Here is a 20,787-nt window from a genome sequence, read left to right on the forward strand (position 1 = left end):
ATAGTAAACTCTGTAGATAATAGGAACAATTTCATGGGAACGTAAGTCCTGCCATACTCGGTTTACGTAGGACAGAAAATATTTAAAGGTGTAATATTTTAATTGTGTCAAATGCTTAAATGACTGATGTGTAAAAAAATAGAGGTCGGTTCTGTCTACAGCTCTAACTTGAATTCATCCTTTAATTACTGAAGTCCTGACTGAAGCAGGATTATCTCATGATTATTATTCTTTTAATCTTTCACATAGATATTTTTGGTGTTATTTTCACTAGTTAAACCCAAGTTTTGTAGGCCAAACATTCTAGATATTTTTATTTTTAATTATGTTGATTGGAGAAGTATTTGTGATATAATTGCCTTTTGTTCCTACTCTGTATTTTGATAATTGTCACAGAGAAGGTTTGCTAAAGGTGCTCTTTTTAAATAAAAGAAAGGAATTGCTATGGCTATCCTGGTTTCTGGCAGCACTGTGCACCCTCCTAAACTGAAGAGGCAACATGTGCCAGTGTTCCAAATTCTAAGGAATGCCTTACAGTTTTTGAACATAAATACACTGTTGTGTAACTGCAGCATCAGCAGAGCCAAAGATTCTCAGTCATATGCTGTTGCTGTATTTTTTTTTCTCAACTGCGTAGCCTTTTTTTTTTTTTTTTTATGAAAATGTGGCCTGGATATATAATACAGAAAATACAGTTTTCAGTGGAGAATACTATTCTGATTTATTTTAAAATTTCATCCAAGTCTTTTAATATTTTATGTGTGAAGTAAGAATAGTATGTAATCTGGTTGGTGGGGTATCTGAGCTAAGCCATGTTAAGGAAAGGCACTTTAAGGGGTGAGCCTCGTGAACAGTGCCTAATTAAAAAAAGAATTCAGAACCCTTCTGTACCTTGCCCCTTGCTTCTGAATCATTTGCAGACGCTTCCAGCTCTCTGCCAAATAAACACATGCTGTAGCTGCGTGTCATCCGATTATATCCCGCTGGGAAGATTTCAGTCTCCGCAGCACCCCTCGGTTCAGCAGCGTGTGGTATCTTCCCAAATTCATGCCTGCATTTCTGGTGGAGCCCAGCTGCTGGGAGCTTGTGCTCAGGTTCTGGGGAGGCGCTGAGTTGAAGTATCCATGTGTGTGCAGCTGCATCTGCGTGCGAGCGGCCCATCGGAAACTGCCCGTCGCGGTACCGCTGCTTTGAAAAGGCAGCCTTCTGGCAAAGGTCTTTGTTCTGCATCACTGAAGATGCACATCACTGGGGCTGCTTGGTAACTGGAGCTTTCACTTGACCAGTGCTGGGTTTCTTTTTACTTGCTTAATTCTTACTGCCATGTCATCTCCGGGAGGCACTGAGAATACTCAGAAGAATTCATGTAGGTGGAACTTTATTATCATCTTTGTTCTTTGTCACCTTAACTTGCCAAGCTAATGTAAAATGCAAAATGAAATTAAAGTTAGCTTAATTAATTTCCTCAGTTACCACCATTGCCTGATTTGCAAAGGGTGTGCTGTAAATGACAGGTTAATTATCAACTTGATTTAGCAAATTGAAAATAAATGGTGACTTAATGTCTTTTTATCAGGGCCTTTGTTTATTGCTTTTCTTTTGTCTGTCGCTTTGCATTATTGTCAAGATAATATTAATCGGAATTAGTAAAAGAATTCAAATACGCAGATATCTTGTTAGCTAAAATTCAAGCAGGCGTGTCTAAGGGTGGGGTGACACCAGATGATGAGAGGAGACAGAGACTTATCTGAAGATAAAACCAAGAATAAAAAAATAGAGCAGTGAATGTTAGCATAGATAGTCATGCTAATTATATATAAATAAAACAATAAGTACATTTTAAAGGTGTATTTTTAATGAAGCAGCTAATGCTATTTACATCCATATAAGCCCCCTTAATCATATGAAACCATGTTCTTAATCATGCAACCAATAAAATTTTTATGCTGTTAATTTGTAAGTAATGTTGTTTAGAACTGTGCACTAATTGAAGTAGAAATAAAATGTAGATTTCTACTCTGATTCTTTTTATATTCTTTTACATAACCACTGGAAGAGTTTTTTTTCCTGTTACGATTCACGTGGATTTTTTTTTCAGCGGATGTCCAGGACTAAAAGATAAGACTAAAGGGAACTATTTGCTATTTTAATAACCTGTTGGAGCATGCCTTTATCAAGGCTCTACCTATAAGCTGCAATTTTGACCACTAAAGTTGATATTTGCATTGAATAATTATTTAAAGTTGAATATTTAGTTTCAAGCAATTCATCTGATATGGGAGAACTATTTACATTTGTGTTGATTAGAAATACTTAACTTGTAAAAATACTTGTTTTCCATAAGCTAGTCAGATCAATTGATTGCTTACTTAAAGACGGTAAAATTTACCCTCTGTTCTGCTAAATGCGGTGTGACCACTGTGCACTCAAAATTGTGTAGTGTTGGAAGCTATATATATATATATATATATACACATACTGCTGGTATAATCCATTTTGTATTCTTAACTACATGGTGTATATTGGCAAAAGTTATCCCTCTTTTCTTGTTTACTTGTTCTTTGTTCTTGCAGTGGAAGTAAGGGCAAAGAGGGGTACAGCTGCAAGTATTTATTTTTTTCCTTATTTACTATCATATCTTGGACAATAGAACAGCTTTTTTGTGTGTGGGGTGGGGGCCAACCTTGGAATTATATAAGGACTACAATATGAGATTGGAGAATAGTTTGAAATCTAAGCCTTAGCAATATTTCTCCGAGTACTTCTGGGAAGAGGTAGCAGAAAGTAGAAGCCTTAGTATGAACATTAATATTGCAAAGGTTAACACCTCTATGGTAACCAGGGTTATTCTATTTTTTTAATCACATTTTCATCTCTAGCTTTGTGACAGAAAAAAAGTAATGCAAGACATATTTGTTGATAATCTCTTTGCTCACCCGCTATGTAGGCTGTGGTTAATGACAGGTTAAAAATACTCATATACCTACTTTTAAACTCTCTAACAAGACCAGCTGTAGTATTTTTTGGGATGCTGAAAGACCAAATGCTCTAGGCTCTTGCTGCCTGTGACTTTATCATGGTGCAAATTAATTTTTGGACAGTTTTATAATGACAGAATTCTTTTGGCATGCTTATTCTATTTTATGTTAGAAATGTAACTGTAAGTGCAGACATTTCATCAGTTTGATTTGTAACTAAATAAATCTACTGCAATAGAGTATACACGTTTTATGTTTCTCCAAATGATACCATTTCTTTCTGTAGTGGTATTCTAAATATGATACTATTCTGGTTCTCACAATGTTCAAAAATAGTAAAATTCTTCTAAAAGCTGCTGTAGAAATAATTTATTCCTTCCGTATAGCATGTTCTTACATAAATCTGAGCCCCGCCTTTCCCAGCAGTGTGTCATTAAACTACTTTTTCTGTTCAGGTTCTAATGATGTGTGTGGATGGCTGAGGTGTGCATGTGAGCATGTAAGAATTTTGAATGCTTCTCTTCTCTTTTCAGTAAATGGAACAAAAATGTGGGCATTTCGGTAAACTATTCTGCCCATCTTATTTGAGTGTTAGGTATGTAATGTGAAATTGTATCAAGGCAGTGGAGCTGAAACTGTACAAATGTAAGTCCTTGGTATTGTAGCTTGTGTGGTGTCTTTTTTTGGGATGTATCTGCTTTTGCGGGTGAAATACTGTGTAATAAAAATAGATATTTAAAATGTGAGCCAGCAACACATTTTTATATGTACGAAATATTTCTAGATTACATATTTCTAATAGAGTGTGTGAGTTAACACCAAAAGAGGTTGAGGCAGATTTGATTTACATATTGTTTCATTTTTAATCACTTGGGTTACTCTGTGGATTAGGGTGAAGTAAGAATCTTGTGGAGATGTCACTCAGCCCTTTTTTTCCTTTTACGTAGAAGGCAGCTAGTGCTATGTTGATGTTGCATAAGTGAACTTGATCAAAACGTAGCTGGTTGTGTCTCATTTTAAATCAAACGGGAATGGTGCCATTTATAGGAATGAGTTTCTGTCTTAATTAGATGATTATGTAATCACTCCAGACCTTGCACACCAGCATTTCCATTGGCTCAGGAGGGTTTTCCCTTGATCATAATCTTAAATCCTCATAGGTTTATTCTCTCTGGTTATTGAGCATTAAACTGGAAGCCTACACCTCGTGGAGAAGACAGCACTAAACACTACACAATTTATTTTCAGTTACCTTGTATGTTTACAAGGGTAGGAAGTGAAACTGGTGGTGCTTGATAGGTTCAGGGTTTGCAGGTCACCACTGATGTGGGAATTGCCATTTTGCTGACACAATGTCCTGAGCCTTTATTTTAGAGAGCACCATTGGCCATGTGGTTACTCTCAGGTGTGGGGTAGTTTCTGTCTCTTGATGGAGAGCAAGGGTTCTCAAGCAGGGTCTGCAGCTTTAGCTTCTGTCTCCACAAAACCATGTGACTGGAAGCAATCTATCACATTATAGGTCTGGGTGACATATGTATTTTTCTCCTTTTTGCTTGTTGGTACCTATTTAGAGGGTTGTGCTGCCAGTCATTAAGTGTCTTGTTCTTATTACAAGTGAGCGTGTTTCCAATGCAAAGCTGTAGGAAAGCTGACAGAATTGAAAGCCAAATCCTTGATTTTCAGCACATTTGGGAAGCCATCATGGGTGTGAATATGTCCACTAGTTGCAGGGTGGAAGTCTGGCAGAGATACATCTGTCTCCCTTTCTCATGAATGCTCTGCTTCCTGTGTAGAATTCAGGGTGCTTTTGTACCAATGAAGTTTTCTCCTGCATACTAGTGATTATTCAGTCTAATAAAAAATCCATGGAGTGAAAACTAATTTGTTATGTGAAAGAGTTATGGACTAACTCTAGAACAGAAGAGAAAATAGAAAAGATTTTATCCAGCACTGACAAAAATAATAAATAGCCTACCAAAAAGTTCGGCAAATGATGGGTTATTGAGTGAGAATGATTTAGGAGGAAAACAATCTCAGTTATGAAGTCTCTTTTGAGAAATGAACTATTAGGATTAATTCAACTGTGAACAGGGTAAATAACATTCAGGGATGGATCAATCATGAGATTTCCAGTGGAGAGCTGCAAATGAGGTGTTAGAGAAACAACTGAATTATAAAAAGAGAGCTTATTTCACAAGATGCTAGGAGACTTGGCTTGCTTGACAGAACATGGAGACTTCTACATGTAAACATATTGAGGCAGTTAGTATCAGGAAAAATTCTTGTAAGGCCAGGGTGAGCTGGACTGGGGAGAGCTGGGGAGGTTGTTTTGTAGTAACTAGTTTGCCTACAGCTAATTGTTAATTGTATGAATTGTTCCAGTATTAATTTAGCAAAGAGGTTTTCTTAAATACAATAGGCCTGAAAGTACTGTCTGCCTGTATTGTGATACTGCTCAGGTTTTTTTGTCTGGCATCAGTTGCTTTCTGCCCTACCAGAGTTTCCAAGTTACTGAGAAAGAGGAACACAGGAGTTTCAAACAATACATCTGGAGTGCTGTGTCTAGTCTGGTCTCCTCAGAAGAAGGACAAGCAGCTCCTGAAGAGGATCCAGTGGGTGATCACAAAGATAATTAGAGGTCTGGAGCATCTCTCTTATGAGGAAAGACTGAGGGAGCTGGGCCTGTTTAGTCTGGAGAAAAGAAGACTGAGAGAAGATCTCATTAATGCATAAAATATCTTGAAGGCAGGTGCCAAGAGGATGGTGCCAGAGTCTTTTCAGTGGTGCCCAGTAACAAGATGAGGAGCAATGGCCATAAACTGAAACACAGGAAGTTCCACCTCAGCATGAGGAAGAACTTCTTTACACTGAAGGTGGCAGAGTACTGGAATAGGTTGCTCAGGGAGGTTGTGGAGTCTCCCTCTCTGAAGATACTCAAAACCACCGGGATGTGTTACTGTGTCATCTGTTCTAGGTGACCCCACTTTGGCAAGGGGTTGGACTGGATGGTCTCCAGAGGTCCCTTCCAACCCCAGTCATTCTGTGATTCTACTGAAGTCTGTTGGTTTTCTGATTCTTGTAATCTGCTCTTCTGTCTACAGAGGGTGAGAATTAATAGCTCTGTGGTATAAATTTAGTCATCGATGACTAACCTGAAACTTTGTTATATAAATGTCAATTTTGCCATATTCTGCTAATTGGATCCGTGTTCCAGTGATGTCCTCACTTATCATTCTTAGCTGCTATTTTGATATAGAAGGCAATGTGGCATCTGTCTTGCTGGCAAAGGCTCCTGTAAAGTGTTCTGTATAAAGCCAAAGAATTGTATGGAACCATTAACTTCTCTTAAAAGGGCAAGACTGAGAAAAGAGTGGGGAAGGTTTTTGATTTTATCATTGCCTGAAGACTTTACCACATTTTGAGCACCAGTACAATTGGGATTTCTTCACAGAAGATAGAAGCTCTAAGTACCACTAACTAATGTTAAAAGTGAGCTGATCTCAAATTTAGTCTGGTCATTTCAGTGATGAACATGCATATCTTTTCATCTTCTAAGCATAGGGGACAGGATAAAAGCTTATTTAAATGTTTGGGGTTTTCTTCATTTTTCTTAAAACTTAAGTTTAAAAACATCACTGTTAGGATTGCCTATTTGCTGTGGACAAAAATGCGCTGGTTCACCATTGTTTTTCAATTCCATGTAGTATGTGATATTTTCTGGTTTATGTTTTACTGAGCTCTGGGAAAAGTGTTAGATAATTTGTGTAAGCATGAAGTTACTGTAGAATATAGCCTTTTTTTAGAAGTGCCTTCCCTTTTTCTTTAATTACAAGTTGCTGACTTCCCTCTGCATTTGTAAATGGGGCATTAGTGGCCATCAGTGTGATCTCTTATGTCATGACCTAAAAAGAAAATTTGAAAGGCTGCTTTCCCTCCCTTCTGGAGTTCTGGATGATTGCCAGAACTTTGCATTAAAGCCCACAAGCAGTGGTACTAGGACAGTTTTTGCCTTAAAAGATAGGTGGAGTTACATGCGGATCACCGCGCCAGCATCTTTGGCGGCATGGAGACAGATTTGCTCTGACAATATAATGTGCTCTGCAAGCTTCTATTTTAAGAATTCTTTGTGCTTTGACTTTTTTTAAGGTATTTTGTTTCTCTTAAGAGTCTTACACTTCTGGAGGCTCCCAAGTTCTTACAGACACTGTTAAATTCTGCAAGTCAAAAAGTGTGTGTACCTAGAGAAGTATTTTTCAGAGTACTTCTGATCATAGCTCTTCCATATTTTATAGTTGAGCTACTTCATAGTGTTCTTTTGCCCTGTTACCTCTTGGGTAGGTGCAATCCAGTCTGTTAAACACCTGAGAACTGATTTCCTACAGGACTTTCATCACTCCACAAATATCCTAGAATGATCTGCAAAGTCTTGGCTTCCTTGTTCATCCTCAAATGGGTGAAGTGGGGGCAGTGCAGGTGGTAACACACTTTGGATCTGACCTCCAGAGCTCTTCTTGAATGAGCAGGTAGCTCAGTTTCTGGGCTCTGACAGTTGCTCTCCTAGCAGTGAAACACAGATACCATTTGTAATGGCTGAGTAGCTGAGTGGTTTGTATTTTGGGAGGCAGGAAAGCAGTGCTATTCATTTGCTGTGTCACTTTATATAACCTTGGTGAATCAGTGGGTGCACATTATGCTTCCAGTACTGCTGATTTAACTAGTTGGCTGCTGCCTTGTTCTCAAATCTGTCAGGTCTGTTCCCACAGATTAATAAAAGTGAAGGGTGAAATATGGTCAACTGTTTAGAACCTTTAAAGAATATTTTAAAAAGAAGTTAATGTGTTCTTTAAATTAGACTTTGAAATGGGGTCTTTCCAAATAGGAAATCATCAGACCTATATTATTATAGGCTACCTTACTGTAAATTTATGTTCTTAATTTTAACTTGCAGGTTTAAGAATAACTTGTTTTATTTTCTATATACATGCTATACATGCTTATAAAATGAAATCTCTTCCAGTCTTTTTTATTATGTTTTTTTTCCTAGGCTGAATATCCTCATTCAGTTTGCTATTTAGAAAGCATTAGACAGGTATTAGAAAAAGCAGGCCATCACACTTTAATAGGTGCTGATGTGATTACTGTTTTCACTTTTTAAAGTGGATTATAATAGCAGTATGCAAGTATATGTCTGACCTATTTTGAATAGTAAATGGAAACTCCTACCTTGTAAACTTCTTAATCAAAATGCAATTTATTCTAGCCCTTTAATGCTTCATATGTTCATATATGAAATTATTTATACTATATTGAGCACAATGCATTTGTATTTAGCCTGGAGGAAAAGAGGCTTGGAGGGACCATATTGCTCACCACAACTGCCTGAAAGGTTGTGGTGAGGTGGGAATCAGTTTCTACTGCCAAGTAACAAGTGACAACAATAAAGGAAATGGCCTCAAGTTGTACTAGGGGAGGTTTAAATTGGATGTTGGGAAAAGTTTATTTGTGCAAGGGGTTGTCAAGCATTGAAACAGATTTCCCAGGGAAGTGGTTGAGTCATCTTCCACATGTTTGTGAATGTGTCCCTGGAAGCACTCAAAAACGTGGCTATGGCACTTGAGAACTTGGTTTAGTGGTGAACACGGGGGTGGTGCTGGGTTGACAGTTGGGCTTGAGGGTCTTAGAGGTCTTTTCCAACCTTAACAATTCTGTGATTCTATATTTAACAGTCTTATTTCAAAAATACAGTATTGATGTATTATCAAGTGCCAGTGCTCTATCTTCTTCCTTCCAAGATTTTAGGCTTGTTATGGTTAGTTCCGTCTTTGATGCAGCCACTGTTTGATGTATATAGAAGCACACGTATTGTCAAGGGAACTTCTATAATACATAAGGCACAGATGAAAAATAATTTAGAATGAATAATATCAGCAAGGATGTTTCAAAATAGGAGCCTTTTTAACCAAATGTCTACAGTTTTATAGAGCATGAAATTATAGAAATGATGTTACTTTGATTCCTTATGCATGCTTCAGTTCTCATTAGCCTTAGATAGTCACTGTTAGAAACAGATTTAATAGTTTATAAGAGAGCAACAATAGGTTGAAGTTCAGTGTTTACTGAACACCTTGGTATAGCATTCATTCCATCCTAGAAAGAAAATGTGTTCCAACAGAACAGGAATGTTCTTGGTTCATTCCCATCTCCATCTCAAGCTTTGTTTATAATTTCAGGTATGTTTAGGAACTGATATTGAGGTGAATTGCCAGATGCTGTTCTGTGTATTTGTCCCTGTCTTGAAGTACCTCACTGTCTGTTTGTCATATTCCACTGGGTTTGTTGTTACCCAAGCCCCAGGACAGATTAGATGGTTTCAGTGTTAGTCTTGTGAGGAGTTTTTTCTTTAAATTCTCTTCATTTTTTTTTCTTTAAATTCTCTTCACTTTGCCTGTCTCTTTTGTGTTTTAAAAGGCATTCCAAAGTCTCTGGGCATCAAATGTTCAGACCCTCTGATATTGTTTGTAACCCACTTCCATTAAGCTTTATGTTTTACTTAAAAAATTTTGGTCCTAAAGAGTGTGAATAAAATTTTCCCTGCATGAAACCAGTGAAATCAAATGTGTCATCTGTTGTAATCTACAGCAGTAGTGAAGAGATGACAAATATTCTGCCTAAAGCATTTAGGTCTTAAAATCTGTAATTTTATTTCTGTGTTAGTAATGAATAAGAATACCTTTGGTTGCTTTAAAACGAGGCAGCAAATGTCTTTTGCCATGGAGGTTGGATACTGTTGGGGCTGACAAAGCAGATGTAGGATGACAGGAAGAAAGAGAAGGAAACAGGGCAGATATAATGGTGGCCTGAAGGCAATGTTTTTTTCTCACTGTCATGCCAAATGTATTGTGAACAAATAATTCATATTTAATAAAGGTCATACTGTGTTCTAATGATCCCCTCCTCTAAAATTAGTTGATGTTCAGATTTCAAGCAGCACGTTATTCCAGCTTAGATGTGAAAGAAGAAAAATTGGACACTGAGTTGGATCAGTTCACTTTTGCTTATAGTTTATTCTAATGCTTCACAAATTAGCATTTCCACTTCCTATTTTGGAATCAGTATGTAGTAGGGGCTCTTTGAATTGGTGCAGGTATGGGTGGCTGTATATGTTAGAGAGATTCAATGTGTGATTTTTGTGCTATGGAGAATGATACCTAGTAGAGAGGTGCTGTTCAGAGAAAGAGAGTGAGAGTTAGGAAATTTAACTTTTTCAGAAATCAGCAGCATGTTTGCCCTGTGGAGAAAATGTGCAGGCATTTTGTAAGGTTTAAGGTACTTGTGACTAATTAGTGCTAAATTACTCTGAAGAACAAAATCAAAAATTAGGTTAGCAAGGCCTTATACATATTCAGGAGTTAAGGAAAATATTATAAATTAAGTGCTCTGTATTTTTAGCTGGCCTGAAGGTGAATGTTCTTAAAATGCTTACAAATGTCAGAAGTTGATTGATACAGATGTCAGGGAAATGAATTCCTCATTTTATACTGTATTGCAGCACAGGCACAAGTCAGTGCTTGCTGTCCCAGGGTGTGGCAGGAGATGTTGAAGACTTGTGTGGCATCCCTGTGCTAGAAGAAAAGAAGGTAGGGGGAGGAAAAGCTGAGAGAGAAATTTCATACAGCTGTGTATATTGAAAAGAATAGTCTCATAGGATGTGTATTTTACAGGTTTCACAGTCCTAATTACACTGACTTCCCTCTTCAGTCAGCCCCCTTCTTTTTTCCCTTCCCCCTTGCAAGTGCTTTTATCAGCTTTCTGAATTTCTGCTTTTTATTCACTCTTCACTGTCACTTTGATGTCTATACATCCTTTAGGTGGATTTTCTTTGTTTGCTCAAATAAGATACTGTATCCTAGGTGTCATCTGTCAGGTCATTTTCAGTGTAGGCATAGGGTTTAGTCACTGATGGTCACAAAGCAGGATGTGCTTCCTCATTCGAACCAAATTGTTCCTGCAGCCTCTTGGGAATTTGTCTGTCAGAGAAGCTTTGGTAGGGTCAGTTTTATTGTACTGGCTTTTTGTTTGTGGTGTTTGGTTTTGATAAGGCAAAGCCTTCTCTGCCTCTCAAGTTTCTTCCTCCTAGTTAGTATTGTTTTTTCTCCCCTCAACTTGTTTAATCTCTACCAGGCTGGAGAAATCCAGGATGAAGGGTCATATCTCATTTGTTATCTCTTTTGAACAATTTGTCATTTGCCTTTCTCCTCTCCCTCTGCCCCATCATAATTTCTCTTCCTTCGTATCTCCTTTCCTTTCATATTTCTTGTGTTTCATGCTCCACTGAAGCATCAGTAACATCACCCACCTGCTCCACCCTCTCCCTTGCTTTATGGGTGTCTCTCTTTTTGTTGCATATATTCATTGAGGTGTCAGGTCAAGCAACTGAGAGACATAGGAATTTTTGTCCTGTTTTAGTGGTAACAATTCCTCCCAATGAAAAGCAGGTGTAAAACTGAACATCAAATAAGACAAGAGTCTTAGCTATTAATTGTGCTCTTCCTTTGAGGGTACAGGTGACCTGGTTAGTCATGTTAACCAGTGGAACTTGTCTAGATGTATTTAATCCTAATAAATTACTCTGATTGTTTCCATTAGTCTGTTTATTTCTATTTATTAAATTATTTATTTAAAATAATCTATTAACCTAATGATGTTAAGATCTTAGATAAGGCACATGGAAAAAAGACGCGCTAGTTTTTGTACTACCATTAAACTAGCCTACTCCAGTACTTGAAATATTAATGACGTGCTTTTTAAGATCAGTTTGATTTGAATAGCAAATTTTTAATCAATTTATCTGTTACTGCAAGCTAAACCAGAATAAGTACAAGTTTAAAATTAAAATTGCACTGTTGATTCATGCATAGTGCTGCCATTGATGAATTAATGACTAAACAGCAAAAATAGATTTGAGTGAACATGGTTGCAGTTGGGGCTTTAGCTGGACCTGACAGTGTGGTGGCTGTTGGTTTTACACCTGATGTCACTTCTGTGCCAGCTTCAGGAGGACACATGATGGCTGATCCTCCATAAACACAGTCAAACACAACCCCTCCAGAAGGGTTTCTTTTTCATAATTGTTGGATCTAGAAGAATTGTTTTTGCTCCCAGACACCAGTGTGTCTTAAGTGTGGCAGTGCCAGTTTGATCTAGTACCAAAAAATCAAGTTTGTTGTTTGGTTGAGTGGTGGTCTGCCTTCACTTTGCCAACTTTTTACCAACTTTTGCGCTAGTTTTGCCTGGTTGTCTCTAAAGACATACCATGATAAAACTTGCATGTCAGAGGAAAAATCTGAAAACTACTGATATGTTGAGACCTGGTAGCTTCCCTTCTTATTAGTAGCAAACGTTGGCTACCACATGAAATCCTGGGAGATCTAGATCATTCCTCAGGGTTGAACAAAAGAAGAAAGTGAATGTAGCCATACACTTTCCTGTTGTAATTTATAAATTGTGAAGAAGGAAGGGTTTTGGTTTTCTTCCCGTGTGCCCATGTTGTATGGTTTGCTCCTCAAGGTTTGCCCTTAAATCTTTTAGAAAGCAAACAGACATGTCAAAGTTGCAGACAGTGTTCTAAATTGGCAGTAAAAATATGGAAGGGCTTTGGCACTGTAGATAAAGATGACCTTTAGTCTGCCTTCAGTGTTGCAAGTTTGAACGCTTTGGAAGATGGCACAGAAATAAGTCAGCAAGCCAGTGGGAGCAGATCATCTTTCAATACTTTTTTTTTCTCCTTCAAAAGATTTGTCTCAAACATTTTTCAAGTTTATCAAAAGAATTTTTTTCTTTTAATTGATCAATTTAATGACTGCTAATATTTTGCAAGTTGGAAATTTTGTCAGGGCTGCTTTTTTTGTTATGGTCTGTTATTTCTCAGCTATAGACCATTTAATATTCTGTGAAAAATGAAAAAGCAAGTGGAATTGGCTGTGAGTATATGGAAACTAGATGCATAGAAGAAAGTTTAAAAGGTTTCATTAAAAATTTAAAACTCAATGTCCTTTCCGTAGAACTGACACACTGAATATTGCCTTACTTCTGAATCACACCCCGTATGCTAACTAAACTGTTTTTCACATTTTAATTTTAAAGATAAAAATGTTCAGTGGAAAAAACACACTGTGTATATTTGTGCACTTAATGTCAGATGCCCTGTTTTTTGCTATGTAATGCCTTCCCATAGCAGAAAATGAGGAATTGTAACTGTGAAAATATAGTATATTCTGAAAATATGGCTTTATGCGCAGCCAGATTGTTCTGTTTGAATGTAGTACAATTTTTGTTTTGGTCTTCCTTTTATTGTGCCTATATAATTGTTACTGTCCAATTGGCTGAATTTAAAAACAACCCATAGATTGAAAAACACTTTCATAAGAGACTATTATAATGTAGCTTGAAGAGATCTGTCTTACAGGGTTATAAAAAGTATGGAAAAGACATGCCATTGCTAATATTGCAAATTGGCTTTACTAGCAAATAACACTGGTACATGTTCCTTTTTTAAAATGAATGATGGCATCTTTGCTTTGCATTGGGAGAATAAATATGGATTTTTAAAATAACCTGGTCTGTCATAACTTGTACTCCTTGTGTAATGAATATGGAAGACTGCATGTAATTTAAAATTCCTCAGCTGATAACACATCTCTAATAGCTGTCTGTTAGCAAATAAGTCCCCTTGTGTTTGGATGCTCCTGGATGCAGATTTGTTAGAGGGAATGCTATTTCAGATATTGTTTCACTAATGATATCAAACAGAAGTGTTTGCTCATCACTAGGATTTCTAAAGAAAATCTGTAGTGTGATTCATTTGGGATATTAATCAAGCAGTATTGAACTGGACTAGGTTTGTAATCTAATGGTTCTATTTCTAAGAAATAAACTCAGCATTAATTGCATGAAGGAATAGCAAATTTTTTGCTTGCATTGGAGAAATTGTTTTGACAGAAATTGAATAGGAAATAGACTGGGTTGTCAAGAAAAATAAATATTTCAAGCATGTTGTGTGCACTACTGATAAAATGATTGACTTATGGTATTTTTAAAATATTACTACATATGAAATTTTGGCATAAACAAATAAGGCTTCTTCTACCTGTGGGAGTGTTACTTCACTGGTGGTCCTGCAGTTTTGACTGTGAATATTTAGTTTAATTTGTACAGTTTCTCACCTGTAATTAGCTTAAAATAGAAAGAAAGAAAGAAATTACAAGTCCAGAGGTGGCCACCAAAATTAGAGGGATGGAGCACCTCACCTAATAGGAAAGACAGAATTGGGATTGTGCTGCTGGGAAAAGAGAAGGCTTTTGGGATGACCTAATTGTGGCCTTCCAGAACCTGGAGGGAGCCTGCAGGAAAGACGAGTCAAGAAAGATGTGGAGTGACTTTTTACAAGAGCATGTAGTGAGAGGGCAAGGAGTAATGGATCCAAACTGACAGTGAGTAGGTTTAGATTTGATATTAGGGAAAAATCCTTTACTGCAAGGGTGGTGAGCTTCTGGAACAGGTTGCCCAGGAAAGTTGCAAATGCCTATTCCTTGGAAGTGTTCAAGGCCAGGTTTGATTGAACTCTGAGTAACCTGGTCCAGTGGATGGTCATGGCAGAGCATTGTAACTAGATGATGTCTGAGGTCCCTTCCAGCTCAATCATTTTATCTAGAATTCATTCTATGATTCTGTGATATGTTTCTATGATCTGTTACCAAATATCTACATAATAAATATAGAATGCTTTACCAAGCATGTGAAAAAATCAAATGTTCTTTTAATTAGTTATATGATTGTTTTGTATAAGGTAGTATACAAAACAATCACATTCTTTCCCCCCCCACCCCCCTCGGATTTAGCAGTTATTGGTCATGTAAACCTAAGACTTGTATTAAAATATGTCTTCCAAAAAACCAAAATCCCTCCTCAGGTCTAAAATATTACACTGCCAATGTAAAGGGAGGTTAGACTGAACTGTATTGAGACTATAAATCTACAGCTTATTCCTTTTGTCTCTGAAGGCCTTTAGGACTGTTTGACAGGATCTGCCCCTCCCTCTGAACAGAGAGGTAGAAATTACATGTTCAGTGAGAAAACTGGTTATTTTGAATGCAGTCTATGGAGTGAAATCCTTATTTTGTTTTAGTTATTGGGAAAGAAGGCAGACATTGTTTTGCCTTCACTTTTTGAGGCAAGATTTAGTTCAGCACTCAATGGAGTTGTTCTGAGTCTCTGAAATGAGTAGAGTTCAGGTGAAGGGTAGTTCCACTGCAGCAGGAGTTTGGAGCTGGGTGTTATTCTTAGGGACAAGTAAAAAATGATACCTGCCAACTGATTTGCCATGTCGTGGAACCTGTGTTTTCAACCTGTGCACAATGTGTTGTGACAGCAGAACAGTATCTCATCTTTAATTTACGTGTCTGCACATGCACATAATTTGATCTGGAAGGCAAATAGCTCACAGCTGTGCAAAGGTTAAGATTGGCATTATTCTTGTAGCTGCAGAAGCTACTTGCCTGTCTTTGAAAGTCTTCTAATTCCAAAGCAAGAGTGGTTATCTTTTTGGAATGGAAAATAGTCATTAAATTGTTCAATAGATCAATTTGTACTCGAATGATGTGGTGTTATTAATCTTATTTGGGACAGTTTCATGGACCTTTGGAAACATGAATAGAATGCTGCGGTACTGTGGTTTGTATTTTAAGTACTTTGGGTTTAGATTTGCTATCGATTAATTTTTCCATTTGAAAATTAGTATTTTTGAGGTAAGGCTGAAAAAGCAGTAATTGGAGAGAATATGCATTAAATACTGCATTTCATGACAGTAGAATTGTGCTGAATCATTTGAGCTGTTTTCAGGTACAATTTCTGTAATAGTGGGATTTTTCAACAGTGTGTGGCTAAATTTTAAAGCAAGGTCATCTTTACAAATAAACTTAAATATACTGAAGGTACATATGACATTGTCCATTTTATTTATAGTGGAAATGCATACTTTGCAGCTCACTAACTGATGTATTATTCTTACATATTTTAGATGGTGGGTTTATAGGGAGGCAGGAAACAAGGGTGTAAACTCAGATGCTTGCTTTTTTTTTTTTCTATTTTTTTTATTACTTTCTGCACTAAGGTTCAGCTTAATGTTATCCTTCCCTCCTTCCCTTGCAAGTCACTTTTTATTCTCTTTCACTTGGGTAGGAATCTGAATAAAGGATAAATCAGGGAGGTAGATGACCCTGTTGCTGACAGTGTCTGTCCTGCTGTAAGCTTGTGGTGCTCATATCCCACTGAAGTCCCCTTGCTAAATTCTGTCTTCTACAAAGACACACGTTATCATTGAACACCAATGATCATAAAGGACATTGTACAAGAAAAGCGGGAGATGGTGGATTGCAGATTTGTTAACCCAGGAGGAGTCAGGCATGTGCCTGAAGGAGAGAATCCCCCTCCAAAGCTTTTGCTATAACATTTCCATGCTTTGCATGACATGAAGCAAGTGGAAAAACCCCACCCTTAATCTGCCATAGAACAGTATATCTGTGGTGATTTTGGCTATCGTTAAAACCAATTAAAACTATTCTAAATTTGTTCCTGCTTACCACATTTGCGGGCATAAAAATTTGTCTGCTCCTAATTTTTTTAGAAAATTGAGAAATAGGCACATGCACTCAAGTTTTGGGATGTTTTTAGTGACAAATAAGCTGGGCAAAAATTTCTGAACCGCAGCAAATCTAGTTCTAAAATGAGACTCCATTATGATGCTGTGGGCCACCTTGCAGGGCAGTCCCCTCAGCCTGGTGTATTTTTAATCACAAATGCAATTTTTTTTTTTTTTTTTTTTTTTTTACCCTAGATGTATTTACATTTTTAGGACTCAGTTTGTGCATTTGCTCTTTGGTGGAGTGTATTTTTAGTGTCTCTTAACTATGATGATTTCCTGGTAGCCAGATAAAGTTTGGAGTTCTGTGGAAACCTTTTCCCAAGCTGTTTCCTGTCACATTGGTTGGAAGCTGCCTCTTCCTCCAGGTGCCGCATTAGTAACTGGAATTCTGCTGCACACAAGCACCTATTTTCTGTTGTTTGTTCTGATATTTATTTAAGCTTATCCTCTATATTCCAAGGATTTCAAGTAAGCTTTTTTTTTTGTTTAAAGAGAATTTTTAAGGTAAGCCAACTTGTTAAAACTGCTTTCTGAGAAATGTTAAGAATGATCTTTCTGCACTGGTAAAACCTCTGCTTTTCTTCTTGACTAAATTATTTGTGGGCTACTCGGTGTTTTCATGTTCTGATGCAATGTATAAAAACGCTAGTTAGGTATTATCAAGAAGTACCTACTTGATTTTTTTTTTTTATAATCTTTTAATAAAACATTTCTTCATGAAAGTGCAGGCTTTTGAGAGTTGGCAGACAGTAAATCTCATTTGGAACAGTGGGCTTTTTTTCAAACACAGATGATCTTTCTGTCATTGAGTGAAATACTGACTTCACATTCTAGTGAATCAGGACTTAATTTTTTTATTGTAATTATTTTAAAATGTCTTTAGTAAAAATAAATTGTTTTGTAAAGAGACTGTTAAATAAGAGTTTAAAAACACCTAGGACTGGTAGTTTTCACTTGTTTTTCTTTCACTCTTCTGTGTAAGAAAGACTGTGTGCTCCTAGATCACTTATTCTACCTTTTTTTTCCCCCCAGGTTTTGCCAACACACTCTCCCCACCTGTCAGCAAACTATAGTGCAAGAGTGCCCTGCACATCCTCCCTTATAACATCAACATGTATTCTAAATTCTGTCAAGAATAATTTAAGCATTTTTCAGGAAATCTGCATCCTTTGGAGCAGTCCCTGGTGTCTTGTCTTCCTTTGATATTTTTAGTTGAAAAGGTCTGTAACGAGGCAGTTTGCAGTATAAGTTGCTAAGTCATAATGCACTCAGAAAGCTGCTTGGCTGTCTGCCTTTCATTGTTTGCTTGTATGATTTTATTGTTCTGATTTTTGAAGGATTTTGGTCGTTCAGTGAGTAGCCAACCCACTGATAGGTTTTGACGGTCTCACACGATGCTCCCACAGCCGAGTGATGATGTTCCAGTCCGGATGGATGCCCAGCAGGGTGGGCAAATGACCGGCCGGGTGGGAGGGTGCTGCCTTGTGGGTCATTCCCTAGCTGGGGGATGGGAGCAGAAGCCAGAGCTGTATCCCAGAGGAGGAGATGGAGGGTTCTGGCACTGAGGGAGATGACCCTGGCTCTGTGGAAAAGCCCTGGGGGTCCCATGGGCAGCAAGCCGGGTGCCAGCCTGCAGCACATCAGGCAGCAGGGAAGGCCACAGCACTTCCCTGCTGCCTGGGAGGGCCGTGTGAGTGGAAACCTGGCCAGGAGCTCAAGGGAAGGGATTATCCTCTACCCAGCGTGTCTTCATGCCGTGTCCAGTTTCAAGCTCTCCCAGCACAGGAGGAACATGAAAAACCAGCAGTGGGTTCAGTGAAGGACTGCTTGAAGGTTTGATATCTGTAGCAAAAGCAAAAAAACCCATAAAGAATATGTGTATGCATTTTATCGTCTGGTTGGACGAGTCTACAAAAAGCAAATGAACTGTAGAGGGAGGAAAAAGGGGCATTTTTTGGTGTCCTCTGTGTCTTTCTCTCTGTGGACCGGATGCATTTATGAGTTCTACATCTCATGAGATGTAAAGTTACATAATAAATTAATTGAAGGGAAGTAAATTGGTTGTGTATGAAAGCACCAAAAAGCCATCCATTTGGACAATTTGACATCTTTCCTGTTGGGACTAAGGGATGTGCTAGCCATGTAAACAGCTAGTGTTTTCTGTTGCTGATTTTTTTTTTTTTAAATTTTAATTTTTTTTTTGTCAGTCTTCCAACTTATTTGGGAAATCTGTTGTGCATAGCTGGAAAATGTTTTAGATTAAAGCATTAAATGGTCACTTTGTTGGTTGCATGGAAACTTCAGGTACTGCACCAGAATTTGTATTTGTAGGATGTGGCAGCCAGGCCTAGGAGTGATACCAGGAAATGGTGTCCTCTACACTTGAGGTGTATGGTTACAAGCTGTTGTAATTTGTTCCTTTGGAGTTTGGATTCTCCTCGCGTCTGGTTCAAACACTGAAGATATGGAGCAGGGGTGTCGGTCTATGGGTTGTACCCTGAGGCGAGCTGAATGAGCCGTGGGGCTGTTCTGGGTGTGGTGCAGAAGGCTCAGCACTCAAGTGTTCACTTCTTTAGAAAAAAAATTGCCTACTTTTAGTGTCTGCTCTCTTAAAAGTCATAGCTGGTGGGGAATTAGTCATCTTTTATTTGGGTTATTGTGGCGATTCCTGTATGTCTGCGTCTAATCGTGAATTAGCATTTTTTGTGTAGTCTTTTTTTCTGTGCACAGTGTGACAGAGAAATAGGTGCCATTGCTAATTGAAAAGTACAGTTTTAGGGTGAAAGGAAAAATACAATACTATTTTAAGTATGCCAAGTCTCAGTTTGCCTCCTGGGAGGAATTTGTATGAGCAGCGTATGATAGCATATGCATGATACTCATGTCTTTCTTGGAACTCCTTTGGTTCTGTGTCTATTTGGTGTTATATAAACTACACTTGGCTTAGGGAAAATGTAATTCTGGGTAGCTCTGTGAAAGAAACAGTACACCTGTTTTCTTTGGTTTCATGTTTGATGGTTGGCTTCACCTCCCATCCTTAGCATTTCTGACAACGAACAGAAAACCCAAATGCAGCAGTTTGGTTTTGCTTAGCCAAGCACCTCTTACTACACCTGGCAGGGCGTGAAATCGTGCAGCAGGGTTCTCGATGTTAACTCTCTATCTGGCTTTGGAGATGAAGTCTGTGACAGCTCTTCAGCTCATGTAGTTACAGTTTGCTGCGGAACCTGCCAGCACAGCAGGCAGCTGTTGGCATTCAGCTCTGGCCAGTGACAATTTCAACAGTTTACAGGATGTTTTAGGCAAAAGTTAAAAACAAAGAGCTGAATGTCAAGAAGGAGATTGTATCAGTCTCATGTCACTTGGATGCCATCTATGTTTTGGGGTTAAAAATAACCCAAATTACTAATCTAGAGTGCAAAACTGTCAGAATATATTATGAGAGAGACAGAAAATTCTTATTGTCAGTGAGAGCTGCTGGCTTTTATTATTACAATTGAATAGCATTTCTGCATCATAGACAATGTTATTAATAATTGCTCATCATCCAGGACTGCAGTAAAGGAGTTGCTCCAGGGGACATGGAGTCATCATACACCACAGTCTAATTGATAATAAAGACATGTTGCCTTCAGGGAAGATGCATTCCTTTTATACACTGATGTTTTACTTCTGAAATCTCCTTTAAGAAAGAGAGTTCTTCTTATTTACTGATATTTTAATGACTATTTGGCGTGTCAGTCCAGTTTCCTGGCTTCTTTTGGCATCAGCCACAGTTCAGTTGCTTCTGTGTATGATCTGTGACCTTGATGCAGGCAACAGAGTGAATTAACTGCTCTCTGATGTTTTGCCTGGTTTAATAAACGTGTTCTGCATTTGGGCAATAATCTCCATAATAGTAAATGCTTTTAATGGATGTCCCTGTTGTAGAATATCATTATACATAACGTTTTTCCTGGAAGACTGACACAATGCTTGTCCTAGAAAACCTTACGCTCCCTCAGCATTTATCCATGTGGATGCCATATTCCAGCTGTGTCTGTCTGGCATGTGAAAGCTTGGACATTTTTCACCCAGCAGTATTTGTTAGAGCTTTCCCTAATGGGCAGG

The 20,787-nt window shown here is 37.9% G+C and overlaps 1 protein-coding gene across 4 annotated transcripts in view; it reads left to right on the plus strand.

The window, feature by feature from the left end:
- Positions 1-20,787, plus strand: part of DTNBP1 (dystrobrevin binding protein 1) — a 62,475-nt gene that overhangs the window by 35,332 nt on the left and 6,356 nt on the right. The gene's annotated exons all lie outside the window — the stretch shown is intronic.

Source organism: Taeniopygia guttata, chromosome 2 (assembly GCF_048771995.1).
Source record: "Taeniopygia guttata chromosome 2, bTaeGut7.mat, whole genome shotgun sequence".
NCBI classification, from domain to species: domain Eukaryota; kingdom Metazoa; phylum Chordata; class Aves; order Passeriformes; family Estrildidae; genus Taeniopygia; species Taeniopygia guttata.